Here is a 16,207-nt window from a genome sequence, read left to right on the forward strand (position 1 = left end):
CCTTCCAGTGAACACCCAGGGCTGATCTCCTTTGGGATGGACTGGTTGGATCTCCTTGCAGTCCAAGGGACTCTCAAGAGTCTTCTCCAACACCACAGTTTAAAAGCATCAGTTCTTTGGCGCTCAGCTTTCTTCACAGTCTAACTCTCACATCCATAACATGACCATTGGAAAAACCATAGCCTTGACTAGATGGACCTTTGTTGGCAAAGTAATGTCTCTGCTTTTCAATATGCTATCTAGGTTGGTCATAACTTTCCTTCCAAGGAGTAAGTGTCTTTTAATTTCGTGGCTGCAGTCACCATCTGCAGTGATTTTAGAGCTCCCAGAAATAAAGTCTGACACTGTTTCCCCATCTATTTCCCATGAAATGATGGGACCAGATGCCATGATCTTAGTTTTCTGAATGTTGAGCTTTAAGCCAACTTTTTCACTCTCCTCTTTCACTTTCATCAAGAGGCTTTTTAGTTCCTCTTCACTTTCTGCCATAAGGGTGGTGTCGTCTGCATATCTAAAGTTATTGATATTTCTCCCAGCAATCTTGATTCCAGCTTGTGGTTCTTCCAGCCCAGCATTTCTCATGATGTACTCTGCATATAAGTTAAATAAGCAGGGAGACAATGTACAGCCTCGACGGACTCCTTTTCCTATTTGGAACCAGTCTGTTGTTTCATGTCCAGTTCTAACTGTTGCTTCCTGACCTGCATACAGATTTCTCAAGAGGCAGGTCAGGTGGTCTGGTATTCCCATCTCTTCCAGAATTTTCCACAGTTTATTGTGATCCACACAGTCAAAGGCTTTGGCATAGTTAATAAAGCAGAAATAGATGTTTTTCTGGAACTCTCTTGCTTTTCCCATGATCCAGCGGATGTTGGCAATTTGATCTCTGGTTCCTCTGCCTTTTCTAAAACCAGCTTGAACATCTGGAAGTTCACGGTACACGTACTGCTGAAGCCTGGCTTAGAGATGAATAAATTCAGGTGAATTAAACAATATAGCAGGCAGCCCAGGGTGTCCATCCTTCAGATCTTTTAATGTGCTGAGCAACTTTCTTAAAAATTTGGCAGAATATGATGGGATCATCTCATTTCAAAAACTGTTTCCTTACTTATTAGTGATTTATTCCATCAGAGTTACCAATGACTTTCAATTTGTTAAATCCAGCAGTCAATTCTTAGTCCTCCGCTTGATAGATTAACAGCATTGGACACAGTAGATAATTTTCTCCTTAATGTGCTGATTGTACTTACCTCTCAGGACAATGTACTTCCCCCCCACCCACCCAATTTGGCTCTTTCTCTAGATCTTCTCTGAGTGTTTCTCATCTTCTTTCCTGATTCTCAATGTTGGAGTGGCCCAGGATTCAGTCCAGGGAACACTTCTGTTCTCTGTTCGTTCTCACTCTATTTTGGTATTCCCTAGTCCCATGGCTCTAAATACCATGTATATGCTGATGACTGCCCAGTTTATGGGCTTCCCAGGTGGTGCTAGTGGTAAAGAATCTGCCTGACAATTCAGGAGATGTAAAAGACGTAAGTTAGATCCCTGGGTTGGGAAGATTCCCTGGAGGTGGGGATGGCCACCCGCTCCAGTATTCTTGCCTGGAGAATCCCATGGCGAAAGGAGCCTGGAGGGTTTCAGGCCATAGGTCGAAGAGTCAGACACGACTGAAGAGACTCAGCATGCACACGTGTCCAGTTTATACCTTTAGCTCAGACTTTCTCCCAAGTTTATGACTTCTATATACGGTTTCTAATGTGTGTTCCTCACTTGGGTGTCTAATAAATATCTCAAACTCAATTTGTTCAAACCTGAATTTCTTGTCTTTATCCTCCAATGTACTTTATCTGTGATCCTTCTCATCTTAGCTGATAATTTCATCTTTTGAATTGATCAGACCCCCCAAACTGAATTATCCTCAACTCTTTTCTTTCTCCCATACCTCACATTCGGAAAGTTCTGGTGGCTCTGCCTTCAAATATTTTCGGACTCTGACCACTTCTTCCCACCTTTATCGTTGCCACTCTGGTCTGAAATAACATCATGTTTCTCCCACTTTATAGCTGAAGTCCTACTTGATTTTTTCCTTGCTTCCCTGTAGTCTCCCCCCTCTCCCCCACTAAAGATATGTTAAAAATGGAAAATAATCCAAGCACTTCTCAGAACCTTGCATTGCTTCCCAGTTCACTCAGCTGATGTCATTACAGAGGCCAGAAGACCCCGTCTCCTCCCTCTTCTTACTTCTTTCACCTTTTTTCCTATTACTCTCTATCCTGCTTCCTCCACTCCAACTTGTGGACATTCTTAAATGCCAGGTGCACTTCTGTCTTGAAGCATTTACTCTAATTTTTCCTTCTCCCTGGAATGCCATGCCCCCAAATGTTTGTGCACCTAACTCTAACCTCTCTCAAATTCTGCTGCATTATCAATTTATCAGTGAGATTTATCCTGCCCATTGTATTGATAGTTTGTTTCATCCACACATCCTGCAGTTCTCTCAGTTTTCCCACATCCCCATCCTGCATTTCCACCTTTTAATACATCACATAATTAATTTCAGATGATTTATTATTTGATATCTGTCTCTATAAAACAGGCTCCAGATGGGAGCTTACAAACAAATCAAACATGCTTGTTTGTTCACTGATGACATTTCAAACACTTAGGTCAGTGCCTGCATCTAATAGACAATCAAGAAATAGTTGTAGCATACACGACTTATTAGAGTGAACGAGCACAACCGAAAGTGCATTGTTAAGTGTTGAGCTGTGAATAGGTTGAGTGTCAGGAGTCCTGTTTTTCTAATTAAGAACATATGCTTGGAAATTAAAACCTGTATAGGAGTTAGCTTTTATTGCAAAGCAGAACCTCACCTCAGTACCTCAATGGCAGTACAACAAGAAGCATCTCTTACTCACATGTTGAGGACATGGCCTAGATGCTGGCATTGGCTGGGTTCCCTCCAAGGTCTGGAGGTCAGCTGGCTGTTTTGGCTGGAGCACCTGGAATGACTCAGTTTTGCTTCACATGTCTCCCATTCTCCAGCAGGCTTGTCCGGGCATGTCCTCATGGTAGGTCTGAGGCATGGAAGAGAACAAGCCTCAGACCGCAAGCCCATTCCAAGCTTTTGCTTGCATTATCCATTGATGTCCAAGGCCCCAAGCCAGTCAGACGGCTGGGTCTTTGGCTTCGTGAGAGAGGCTTTCAGAGTTGTGTGGCAAAGGCTACAAAATTGGAACCATTTTTGTAATCTTATCACAACCAGAAATATGAACTTTTCAGATTTTGGACTCAAAAATAGAGAATCACGAACTCTTACACTTGGAAGGGACCTATGGTTCATTTATTCTTCTTCCATACTCAGTGTAGGAACCCTCATCTAGCATTGCTGACAGCTGTGTTGGGGTGCTGAATGCAGATGTCAATTTTGTGTTCACACCCCATACACATGATGAGTGGACACAATAGGGGAAAAAAAAAAAAAACAACGCAGGAGTAGATATGAGCCAGTAATTCTGGAAAAATAGGGGCTTGTTTTATATATGCCATATTTTACTAATTCATTTAGATCTAGGTTTGGACTTCCCTCGTAGCTCAGATGGTAACGAATCTGCCTGCGATGCAGGAGACTTGGGTTCAATCCCTGGGTCAGCAAGATCTGCTGGAGAAGGAAATGGCAACCCACTCCAGTGTTCTCTCTGGAAAATTCTGTGAACAGAGGAGGCTGGCAGGCTATCATCCATGGGGTTGTAAAGAATCAGACAAGACTGAGCAACTAACACTTTCACTTTTGTTTTTAAAGGACAGAAAGAGGGATCTTCATTTACCTTTTCAAGGATAACCATGTCTCACCTTGCTGCTGCTGCTAAGTCGCTTCAGTCGTGTCCGACTCTGTGTGACCCCATAGACGGCAGCCCACCAGGCTTCCCGTCCCTGGGATTCTCCAGGCAAGAACACTGGAGTGGGTTGCCATTTCCTTCTCCAGTGCATGAAAGTGAAAAGTGAAAGTGAAGTCGCTCAGTCGTGTCCGACTCCAGCGACCCCATGGACTGCAGCCTACCAGGCTTCTCCGTCCATGGGAGTTTCCAGGCAAAAGTACTGGAGTGGGGTGCCATTGCCTTCTCCGGTCTCACCTTGAATGAGACATAATTCAAAGACATGCTGACAGATATTTACAAAAATTCCAGAACTGGGTCATTCTTATATATTCCTATAATTTGCTTTTGCAAAAGCAAATCATTCTTGAGATGATGTAAGGACCCTTTCTGTGGATAGAACTTACAAGATGCAGAACTTTGGGGGCAGTAATTGTATGAATAAATTGCTACTTTTTAAGTTCTGTAAACCTAAAACCTCATAAATGTTCATGTGTTTACTTTTTATTTCAGTGATTGTGATTAGGATAATAAATGGTGCTTAGGGCTGAAAGAACTTAAAGATCACCTAGTCCATCGCTTTGTTTTTCAGGTCATTGTTCTTATCCAAGTTACACAGCTAGGTAGCTGCTCAGACTGGAGCCAAGACTCCTGACACCTAGTTCATGGCTCTTTTCATTGTCTAGCACTACCTCGCTGACCTAGAGGACTTAGAGCATCATGAAAAAAGACACATGCATGAGTAAGATACTAATATCACACAGACCAAAATTATGACTTAGGAAACCTTACTGTGGGCCCCAAATCCTGTTCTTCTTCAACAAAAATATTAACACATTTGGCTTAATTGCACAACAGAAGCACCAAAATAAATTTATATGGAGAGTGTGCTGGTTATTTGAAAAAGAATTACTTAATATTTAATTACTTCCTATTGCTTAATATAATTTTAAAAGGACATTTTCTCCTTCAGGCCAAGGGTTTTCACTGTTTTGAGATAACAACGGCAATATTTGTTGAAAGCCCATCTGTTTTCTTTTTAAAAATATTTAGACTATTCTAGTATAAAAAATGTTAATTTTGCCAAGTAAAAAGGAGGGCTGGCTAAGGGTCCAGTCTGAACCTGGTTCTTTCAAGGACTCTTGGGCAGATCATTTAATTTTTCTGAACTCAATTTTCACTTGTGAAAAATAGGAGCTTAGCACTGAGTGGTCCCTAGAGCATCTTTTGAATCTTAAATTTTATATTTTATGAAGACAGAGTCAGAATCTAAAGCTAAAGTTATGTATACGAGTGTCCCATTATGAAGAACATATTGGGAAGTAGCTATCATATCAATATTTATATTTCAAGCTAAATTTTCAAAGTATCTAACAACTGGAAAAACCGGTTGGAATGGACAAAGCTATTCTCTTCATTGATTAACATGAAAAGTGAATGTCTTCAGAGTGAAGAGTGTCATCAAAATGAGTGTGATGTTCTAGTGATAGGCGCAGATGGCTATAACATCACTACATCAAACAGATCAAGAATAAAGTTTGTTGAGATAGATAGGGCTTTGAGGAGATAACTAACCTCTTTTTTTGGTATTCAGTTCATTTCAGTTCAGTCGCTCAGTCATGTCTGACTCTGTGACCCCACGGACTGCAGCACACCAGGCCTTCCTGTCCATCATCAACTCCCGGAGTTTACCCCAAATCATGTCCATTGAGTCGGTGATGCCATCCAACCATCTCATCCTCTGTCGTCCCATTCTCCTCCTGCCCTCAATCTTTCCCCCAGCATCAGGGTCTTTTCAAATAAGTCAGCTCTTTGCATCAGGTGGCCAAAGTACTGGAGTTTCAGCTTCAACATCAGTCCTTCCAAAGAGCACTCAGGACTGATCTCTAGAGATGTATTAATTGTAGTTGGGCTTCCCAGGTGACACTGGTGGTAAAGAATCTGCCTGCCAATGCAGAGGTGGGTTCAGTCCTTGGGTTGGGCAGATCCCCTGGAGAAGAGAATGGCAACTCACTCCAGTATTCTTGCTGAGAAATCCCATGGAAAAGGAGGCTGGTGGGCTATAATCCATGGGGTCACAAAGAGTCAGACGTGACTGAGCAGCTAAACAGCAACAACAAAGTTATGCTTAAGACTTGAGTTCCAAGAGCTGGTGAAACTTTACAGTGCCTGCTTTGTGGAACAGAGAAAGGAAGAAGCTGAAAAGATAGTGTTTTGAGAAGTTCCTGATTAGATACCAGACAAATGAGTCTGGTGATTTTGGCTTGGAAAATTATCTAGTAGGTATAAACCAACACACACGAGATGAGATGTCTTAGAAATCTTGAAAATATATGCCAACCCTAAAAGAGATTTAAAGGTAAAGTGATGAGACATGTGGAAAGAAAGGTTCTGATTACATCTGGAGACAACACATGGTTTAGTTTAAGCTTGACTGAGCAAATAAAAGTAGTGAGAAATATGAAAATTATACTTAGGGGTTTGTATCTTTAAAAGTTTGCTAAGACTAGTTACTGTTGTATTTATTTTATATTAAATTTTTGGCAGTCCTACTTAGAAAATTTTTTTATATATATTTTATTTATTTTTTAATTAATTTTATTTTATTTTTAAATTTACATAATTGTATTAGTTTTGCCAAATATCAAAATGAATCCACCACAGGTATACATGTGTTCCCCATCCTGAACCCTCCTCCCTCCTCCTTCCCCATACCATCCCTCTGGGTCGTCCCAGTGCACCAGCCCCAAGCATCCAGTATCGTGCATTGAACCTGGACTGAAAATTTTATATAACAAATGTCAGGCCAACTCCAAACTTCTTGCCAAATCATTTAAAATAAGGGTAACCTTTATTGAGCATTTACCGTGTGGGGGTGTTTGGAGACACAAGGGTAAAACACAATCGCTTAACACAGTGTCTAGGCAACCTTTTGATGCAAAGAGACCTTTCACTTAAAAGGTGACCAACCCTCTTCCTTACCTCAAAAGACCTGAAATTTAAGTTGGCCTAAATATTCCTGCTGTCTCAGTTATCCACCAGTTCCAACCTTAGTGATATCTATTATACTTTGTACTTCCAGGAATCAAGCTCAAGTTTGCTGGCTGACCTTTTGTATTTTGTGTTTTCAACTTCTGGCTGATATTCATGGGGATATGTCCTATTGCCAAGCTAAGTCCTGTCCATCCTATATTTATTTCCATCTCTTTGTGGGTCCCAGTCTCACAGAAAACATTCCTGTATGAATCCATTAACTGTGTCATCAGGCTCTCCCAAGGATCAAAGGCATGAATTATATTTTGGTAAGTAAAAGTTGGTACACAAAAGTTTAGCTTTTATTTTTCATATATGATGTTTATGTCTTCAGCTTTTAAAATCAGTCTCCCTGGCTTCAAAATTTAGCTCTGCCTGGAAATTAGTGACCATGAATGAGATACTTAACCTCTCCAGACCTCAGCGGACCATAATAATACCTACCTAAGATGGTTGTGCAAGAATTAATCTGTAGCTTTTATTATTGTATCTGGCCTGTAGTGAGCCCTCCATATAAGTTGGTTGCAACAGTATTAAGAGTACACTCAAAGTCAGAGTTTTCACCACCATGAGTTGCTGTTATAATGATGAGCTGCACTTCTTAGAAAAGATCAATAAAAACTGCTAGAGAATCAAGAAGGGCTTCATGCCCAACATGCAGGTTGAAGGAGTTTGCTGTGTGAATGATGCTTTGGAAAAATTAATGTTTGAAGAATTAAGGAATGCCTGTCGAGATGGTGGTGTTGGTACCTTTCTGCCAGCCATGAAACAAATTGGCACTGTGGCTGCCCCGCCTGGTATTGTTCATCGATCCATTGGTCTTCCTGATGTCCATTCAGCTTATGGGTTTGCTATTAGGAATAAGGCAGCCTTTAATATGAATGACCCTGAAGCAGTGGTATCTCCAGATGGTGTTGGATTTGACGTTAACTGTGGTGTCTGCTTACTGAGAACCAATTTAGACGAAAGTGATGTTCAGCCTGTAAAGGAGAAACTCGTCTAAGCTATTTTGACCACAGTCCTGTTGGGGTGGGGTCAAAAGGTGTCATCCCAATGAATGCCAAAGACTTGGAGGAAGGCTTGGAGATGGGTATAGACTAATTCCTGAGAGAAGGCTATGCCTGGGCGGAGGACAAGGAGCATTGTGACGAGTACAGAAGGATGCTGCAAGCTGACCCCAATAAAGTCTCAGCGAGGACTAAGAAAAGAAGCCTTCCCCAGTTGGGGACTCTGGGAGCAGGCAACCACTATGTAGAAATCCAACTTGTTGCTGAGATTTTCAGTGAGTCTGTTGCTAAGAAAATGAGCATCAGCCATAAGAGACAGATGTGTGTGATGATCAAAAGTGGAAGCAGAAGCTTGGGCCACTAAGCCACAGATGCTATCATAGCTATGGGAAAAGCTATGAAGAGAGAGAGGATTATAGTCAATGATCATCAGTTGGCTTGTGCTCAAATTGCTTCCCCAAAGGGTCAGGACTACCTGAAGGCAATGGCAGCAGCTGAGAAAGAAAATCAGTCCTGCGTGTTCATTGGAAAGACTGATGCTGAAGCTGAAGCTCCAATACTTTGGCCACCTGGTGTGAAGAGCTGACTCCTTAGAAAAGACCCTGATGCTAGGAAAGATTGAAGGCAGGAAGAGAAGGGAATGACGGAGGATGAGATGGCTGGATGGCATCACCAACTCAATGGACAAGAGTTTAAGAAAGCTCTGGGAGGTGGTGATGGACAGGGAAGCCTGGCATGCTGCAGTCCATGGGCAAAGAGTTGGACACAACTGAGCAACTGAACTGAACTAAGAACCATGCCTGGGTCAACTGCTCTTCCATGACTTTCTTAACCTGTCAGGCTTTTGTCAAGGTCTTCAATGCAACCCCTGATGACTTGGACCTACATGTGATCTATGATGTTTCTCACAATATTGCCAAAGTAGAACAACATATAGTGAATGGGAAGGTGCGGACTCTGTTAGTACACAGGAAGGGGTCCACCTAAGCCTTCCCTCCTCACCATCCCCTCACTGCAGTTGATTACCAGCTCACTGGACAACCAGTGCTCATTGGTGGCACCATGGGAGCCTGCAGCTGTGTTCTTACTGGCACTGAGCAGGCCATGACTGAGACCTTTAGAACAACTTGTCATGGAGCGGGCCTTGCATTGTCCCAAGCAAATTCAAGACATAATTTAGATTTCCAGGATGTCCTAGACAAATTGGCAGGTGTGGGAATTGCAATCCAAGTTGGCTCGCCCAGGCTGGTCATTGAAGAGGCACCTGAGTTCTCTACGAGCGTGACAGAAGTGGTGAACACCTGCCATGATCCTGGAGTCAACAAGAAGGCCATTAATCTGAGGCCAATTGCTGTTCTCAAAGGATAGAATGCTGACTGCCGCCACCGGACACCGCTGATCCTCACTGAAGTGGAAATGGACAAAAACACTCTTCAGACATCGGACTTGAGACCTGACAGGCTCCAGGGTGTGCTGCTCTAGCTGCCTGTTTTAGAATGGCTGGTGGGGCGGCTTCCAATTCTGGAGTCAATGTTGTAAACTTTCCTTCTGGAAGGAGTCACGTTGCCCCCATCTGGAAAGGAAGGCATATGCTTCCTCTCTGATTATCCCACAGATTTTTAGGAAAATCTGTTAGTGGGTGGGGCTAAATCAAAAAAATTGCCTTACTCAGTCACACAAGTCTTTCTTCACCAGAATGAAATTCTTTACATCAACCTCTTTTTCCGGCCCGAGAGGTGTTGTGAAGGCCATTCCATGAAATAGAAAGAGTTTGGAATGTTTCTTTTTTCCCTCTGTCACTTTGTTCACTTATCCACTCTTTCACCCCCTTGCCCCGCACTGAGCAAACCCTTAAAAACCATTTTTACTTGGTGCATACAAATGGGTCAAAGCAGGATGTTGAACAGATGGATAATGGTACAAGTTATAGAGGGGGGTGTAGGGATGTTAACCTAACCCTAACCCAAAAGAGAAAATCACTCTTCCTAGACTTGTTACCTTTGTCTTTCTAAATAGAAGGCAGAGTTTTGACTTACCTGTAACAGTGGCATCAGCTGGTGTCTGTCATTAATTAGGCCTGGTCAGGGAGACTTTTCTTGAATAATAACTTGCACGGCTGCATCAGAGAACCCCCACAAAATACTGAGTATCTTTACATTTGTGACTGACATTATTATAAAACATCAAATGGCCACAACTGTGATGCTAATGGTTACTCTGTGTTGGCAGGTTGACTAGTCTTGTGCTACCTAATCAGATGAGGTGCTATGTACTGTAATGCCTGAAGATGTTAAAGTTATAGGCTACTAAGGCCACAATTGAGTCCAAACACTAAAACAAAAAAACGTAATAAGTTGTAATACATTGTCTATGTGTCATCCTTAATATTTTATAGCTTAGGACAGTTAGTATTTCTACTTGATTCACTTTGGTCAGTGGTCCTGTTTTCTGATTTTCTCCCTGTTTACTTTCAGAGATGTACCTTAAAGATATTCTTTTCTAACACTTATTCCTCAAAGCCTGGCATGCTGAAGTCCATGCAGTCACAAAGAGTCAGACTTGACTGAGTGACTGAACTGAACTGATCTCTTAACTTATAATAGACCTCCCCTTCCCACTGGAGTATCTTCTAAATGCAAAGTATCTTCTAGAGGCTGGAATAAAGCTGACTTCCTCTGAAAAAAATGTGACATGAAATAGCATGTCTTTACTCTGAAAACTCAGTGACTTTAATGATTTTGATGGTAGAGTTTGAAAGTTATCAACAAGTTAGTAATATTAATGCAACAATTTATAATTATTAATTGTATAGTATATAATCACTTACGCCTCTGGGTTGGACCAGTGACCATTGTGCACAGGTGACTTAAGGATGCAGGTTACCTGTGAACACTGGAGGGCATTTGAAGATGAGAAACAGGCTTCTGGCAGGTGCTAGGTTCTCTAGAGATGAGGCAACACTGAGTATCTGTGTGGACTCCGTCTAACTGGGCTTTCCCGGTGATGCCATCTAGCAAAGTCCACTGTCCAAACTGTGATGTCAGTGTAAGAAATGCTGTTGACCATCCTAGGTGCATATGTTACATCCTATTGGATGCTTTGAAAGTCACTTTTTGGGGAGGGGGTGGGGAGCAAATGAGGAAGAGAAATAAAGAGGAATGGTTTGTGCCATGGTGTTTCTGTGTTATAAGCTTTTCTTATATGTAGCATTTCTCCCAGACTTGGCCCTTTTAATGACCTTGGGAAGTAATGGTTAATATTTTGAGTTCAAAAAGAAAACTGTAAACATTGTTTTCCTTGTTCTAAAGATGTTATTTTCCCAAAAAGCCATTTTAAAATGAATGTTCAAACGAAGTTGAAAAGATAGAGTACACTCAATTTTTGCTTTATCTACTTAATCTAATCTCCATATAAAATGCAATTCCACTATACTATTATGATTAAGAATTATTTAGTAATCAATTATTATGTATTTAGTTCACTTTGGAAAATCAGTGATATGTAAAATGTAGTTGCCTCACCCCAAGGAACCTGTAATTTAACCTCCTGTCCACCTTGGCATTCACAGCTCTTATCTTCTCCGTTCAGTTCAGTCACTCAGTCATGTCCAACTCTTTGTGGACCCCAAGGACTACAGCACCAACTCCTGGAGTTTGCTCAAACTCATGTCCATCAAGTCGGTGATGCCATCCAGCCATCTCAACCTCTTGTCATCCCCTTCTCCTCCTGCCCTCAATCTTTCCCAGCATCAGGGTTTTTTCATATGAATCAGTTCTTTGCATCAGGAGGCCAAAGTATCGGAGTTTCAGCTTCAGCATCAATCCTTCCAATGAATATTCAGGACTGATTTCCTTTAGGATTACTTCTTTGATCTCTTTGCAGTCCACGGGACTCTCAAGAGTCTTCTCCAACACCACGGTTAAAAAGCATCAGTTCTTTGGCTCTCAGCTTTCTTTATGGTCCAACTCTCACATCCATACATGACTACTGGAAAAACCATAGCTTTGACTATACAGACCTTTGTTGGTAAAGTCATGTCTCTACTTTTTAATATGCTGTCTAGGTTTGTCATAGCTTTTCTTCCAAGGAGCAAGCATCTTTTAATTTCATGACTGCAGTCACCATCTTTAGTGATTCTGGAGCCCAAGTAAATAAAGTCTGTCCCTGTTTCCATTGTTTCCCCATGTTTGTCTTGAAGTGATGGGACCAGATGCCATGATCTTTGTTTTTTGAATGTTGAATTTTAAGCCAGGTTTTTCACTCTCCTCTTTCACTTTCATCAAGAGGTTCTTTAGTTCCTCTTAGCTTTCTGCCATAAGGGTTACCTTCTGAATCACATCTATTTTTTAAAATTTATTTTGATGTATTTCTTGGAGAATAATTGCTCTACAATGCTGTGTTGGTTTCTGCCTTACGAAAATATGAATTAGCCATAAATATACATATGTCCCCTCCTTTTGTGTCTCCATCTCACCCGCCTCCATCCCACCCCTCTGGTCATCAGAGAGCACTGAGCTGAGCCCCTTGTGTTGTACAGCAACTTCCCACTGGCTTTCTGTTTTACAGTAATTTATATATTTCAATGCTATTTTCCCAATTTGTTCCATCCTCTCCTTCCCCTACTGTGTCCATAAGTCTGTTCTCTATGTCTGCATCTCTATTCCCGCCCTGCAAATAGATTCATCAGTACCATTTTTCTAATTTCATGTTATTATACGATAGTTGTTTTTCTCTTCCTGACTTTCTTCCCTCTAACAGGCTCTATGTTCGTCCACCTGTGATCTGCTGTCAGAATTCTGGTGTTAAGCCAGGTACTGAACATCTTGAACCTTGCCAGTCTAAGGACAAGCTGAATACAGTGGTGGGCAGTCAGTTGCAACTGCAGGAGACCGGGTTCTGCCATCTTGGCACTTGACTGCTGCTTGGCCTCACTGCCTTTGCCTTTAACATATGTTTACTTCATTGTCTACCTTCTGCCTCCTCACTTTCATTTTGACTCTTTGGCATAATCCCATCGACATAAAGCTTTGATTTTTGACTACTAGGTCATTTATCTGACTGATCATTTCTCATTGCTTGAATCATGTCTAGACTTTGCTGTCACTTAGCCATGGTTATGCATACCACTCAGCCCTGGCCTCAATACTGTCTTGGAATCTTCTCCCGAGTGGCAGACTGTCCATGCCCCTTAGCTTTGGACCCTTTTTGATTGTGCTATTCCCCAGTAGCCAGCCAGCTGCCTGGCACTGCACTTAATGTATATTTGTTTATTAAACACTTAATTGAATAGGATATAGATTTCATTTTCTAGGTGCCAGGTTGAGTTGAGCCAAAAATACGTTCATCTCATATCTATGTGTGTGCTTAGTCACTCAGTTGTGTCCGACTCTTGTGACCCCATAGACTGTAACCTGCCAGGCTCCTCTATCCATGGGATTCTCCAGGCAAGAACACTGGAGTGGGTTGCCATTTCCTTCTCCAAGGGATCTTCCCAACCCAGAAATCGAATCCTGGTCTCCTGCATTGCAGGCATATCTATGCAGTTGGCTTTTTAATTTCTGGAAGCAGAGACTGTCATATTCTTGTTTTATTCGTAGCACAGTGACATCTTATAAATAGTTGTTATTGATGGTGAGTTTAATGATAACGGAAAAAGGAGAGGTGGTTTATCTTAGTGCTTAGATAAGTCATTCTCTTGGCATTAGTCTGTTGTTCAGATCCCTAAGCATGACTGAAGTAACACCACTAATCATAAGGACCTCTCCTTCCCCTTCTTTCTCTCTCTCTCTTTTTGCCTAGTGCACAGACCTGTGGAAAATTATTATGTAATTTTAGGCATTAAAAATAATGACACTAAATATTATTTGAAATTATCATGACAAATATATAAAACTATACATTGATTAAGTCAAAGAAAATAAATTTTTAGGAAGTAAAAAGAAGCCATTTACAAGTTTATTAAGTTACAATTTCCTCATTATGGGATTATTTTGGTAGTATTCAGTATCACAGGTATGAACTATTTTGTTGCTTGTTAAAACTTTTTATTGTTGTTTAGTTGCCAAGTTGTGACCCCATAGACTGTAGGCCACCAGGCTCCGCTGTCCGTGGGAATTCCCAGGCAAGAATATTGGAGTGGATTGTCATTTCTGTCTCCAGGGGATCTTCCCAACCCAGGAGTTGAACCCATGTCTTCTGCATTGCAAGCCAATTCTTTACCGATGAGCCACCAGGAAACTTTTTATAGATATTTGTCTTGAGAAGTTCTAGGTATAGCATCTTTACTGTTGGATAATCCCTGTTTTTCCTTTAGCCAATACTTTTATGTTCATTATTTTGTTCCTTGAGGATTCAAAGTATACATTTTGCTATACATGGGAATTTTCTATAAAATATTAGTTATAGTATGTTGGCTTCATAATGAGATTTCCAGGTATTCTTTCTTGCAGGCAGATGTTAACTATATTTAAAAAAAACAAACAAACAAAAACAACCAGACTATATTTATGCACATTTTTATTGTCTCCCTCTCTCTTTCTCTTTCTCAATATGGTTTCAATTCATTAAATGAAAGATTTCTTTAAAAATAAGTTTTAAGCCTTTTCTTAATAATAATTGATTTTGGAATAACTTAGCTATGTTTGCTCCAGGGCTTCAGTTCACCACTTATTTACTCCAGCCCTTCCCAAAATTAAATGTTGCACATGTGGAACTGATTCCCTTCAAATGGATGTGCTGTTTACTCCCAAAGCAATGTCAGTTTTTGGCTTTTAGTAATGGTAATGGGTCAGAAAAGTACCCATCCACGTCTGTCAGATAATTGACATTTTTGAAATGTAAGCCGCTGGGAAGGTAGGGAAGTAAGTACTCAGTGACTTATTTATTTAAATTAAGAGAAAACTTAGAGAATCATCTGATACAAAGATGGATTTCCCTGATAGCTAGTTGGTAAATAATTCGTCTGCAATGCAGGAAACCCAGGTTCTATTCCTGGGTCGGGAAGATCCCCTGGAGAAGGGAAAGGCTACTCACGCCACTATTCCTGGGCTTCCCTGGTGGCTCAGCTGGTAAAGAATCTGCCTGCAATGTGGGAGACAGGGTTCTATCCCTGGGTTGGGAAGATCTCCTGGAGAAGGGAAAGGCTACCCACTCCGACATTCTGGCCTGGGGAATTCCATGGACTGTATAGTCCATGGGGTCGCAAAGAGTCGGACACAACTGAGTGACTGTCACTTTCACTGATACAAAGACAAATAACAAGACAAACCAAACACTTAAACTCTAGTAAGATAAATTTCAAACATACTAAGAATATTAAAAGAATAAGATTCAGTTGGTCCTTTGTATTGTGGGTTCCACATCCACAGATTCAACCAACTGTGGATGAAAAATATTTGGGAAAAAAATTCAGAAATTTCCAAAAAGCCAAAAGAATACAATTTTATTTTGTTTGCATTTGGATAATCACATTGTCCCAGAGCTACTAACTGAATAATACATTATTTCCCCATTGATTTGTAAAACTATTTCCTTTTTATATAAAGATCCTGCTCTGATTCTGAGAATCTGATTCTGAGAATCTATTCTGAGCTCTCTTTGCTATTTCTTTCCTCTGCTTGTCAATAAAATGATAGTTTTAATAACTATAACTTTATAACTGTTTTCACTTTTTGATTCTTCTTGAAGAAACTTTGTTCTACTTCAAAACTGTTTTGGCTATTTATGGCCACTTTTGCTTCCAAAGGAATTTTAAAATCAACTTTTAATGAAATCACATAATTATGAATTAATTTAGGGAATTTTGACATCTTTATGAAATCTTCTCACCCATTGACATATAATTAATTCTCCATTTATTTTAGATATTTTAAAATGATTTTTGATAAAATTTTAAAATTCTCTCCAAAAGATCTTACATATTAAAAAAATTTACTCCTAGCTATTTCATGCTAGTTATATTTTAAAGATGTATCTTTTTAAGCATTTTTCTTTATCTTATTGTTTTAGACATTAATTTTTAAAAAATTTACAAATTCAGAGTTGCATTGCTTATTCATGTAAAGATTTCTCATGTTATTAAGTATCCTTCAACATAAGATTTTTGGGGTCTCTGCATTAATATTCCAAAGTAGATATGCTATAATTTAATTATTTCCCTGATTATTGGTGTTTACATTGTTTCTCAGTTCAGTTCAGTTCAGTCGCTCAGTCGTATCCAACTCTTGTGACCCATGAATCACAGCACGCCAGGCCTCCCTCCATCACCAACTCCCGAATTCACCCAGACTCACG

The 16,207-nt window shown here is 40.5% G+C and overlaps 1 protein-coding gene and 1 pseudogene across 1 annotated transcript in view; both read left to right on the forward strand.

Moving 5' to 3' along the window:
• ESR1 (estrogen receptor 1) overlaps positions 1 to 16,207 on the forward strand; it is a gene marked incomplete at its 5' end in the record, with an annotated part of 286,022 nt that overhangs the window by 82,350 nt on the left and 187,465 nt on the right. The gene's annotated exons all lie outside the window — the stretch shown is intronic.
• Positions 6,687 to 9,352, forward strand: LOC104989217 (annotated as a pseudogene).

The sequence above is a fragment of the Bison bison genome, unplaced genomic scaffold, assembly GCF_000754665.1.
Source record: "Bison bison bison isolate TAMUID 2011002044 unplaced genomic scaffold, Bison_UMD1.0 scf7180017864148, whole genome shotgun sequence".
Taxonomy (NCBI): Eukaryota; Metazoa; Chordata; class Mammalia; order Artiodactyla; family Bovidae; genus Bison; species Bison bison.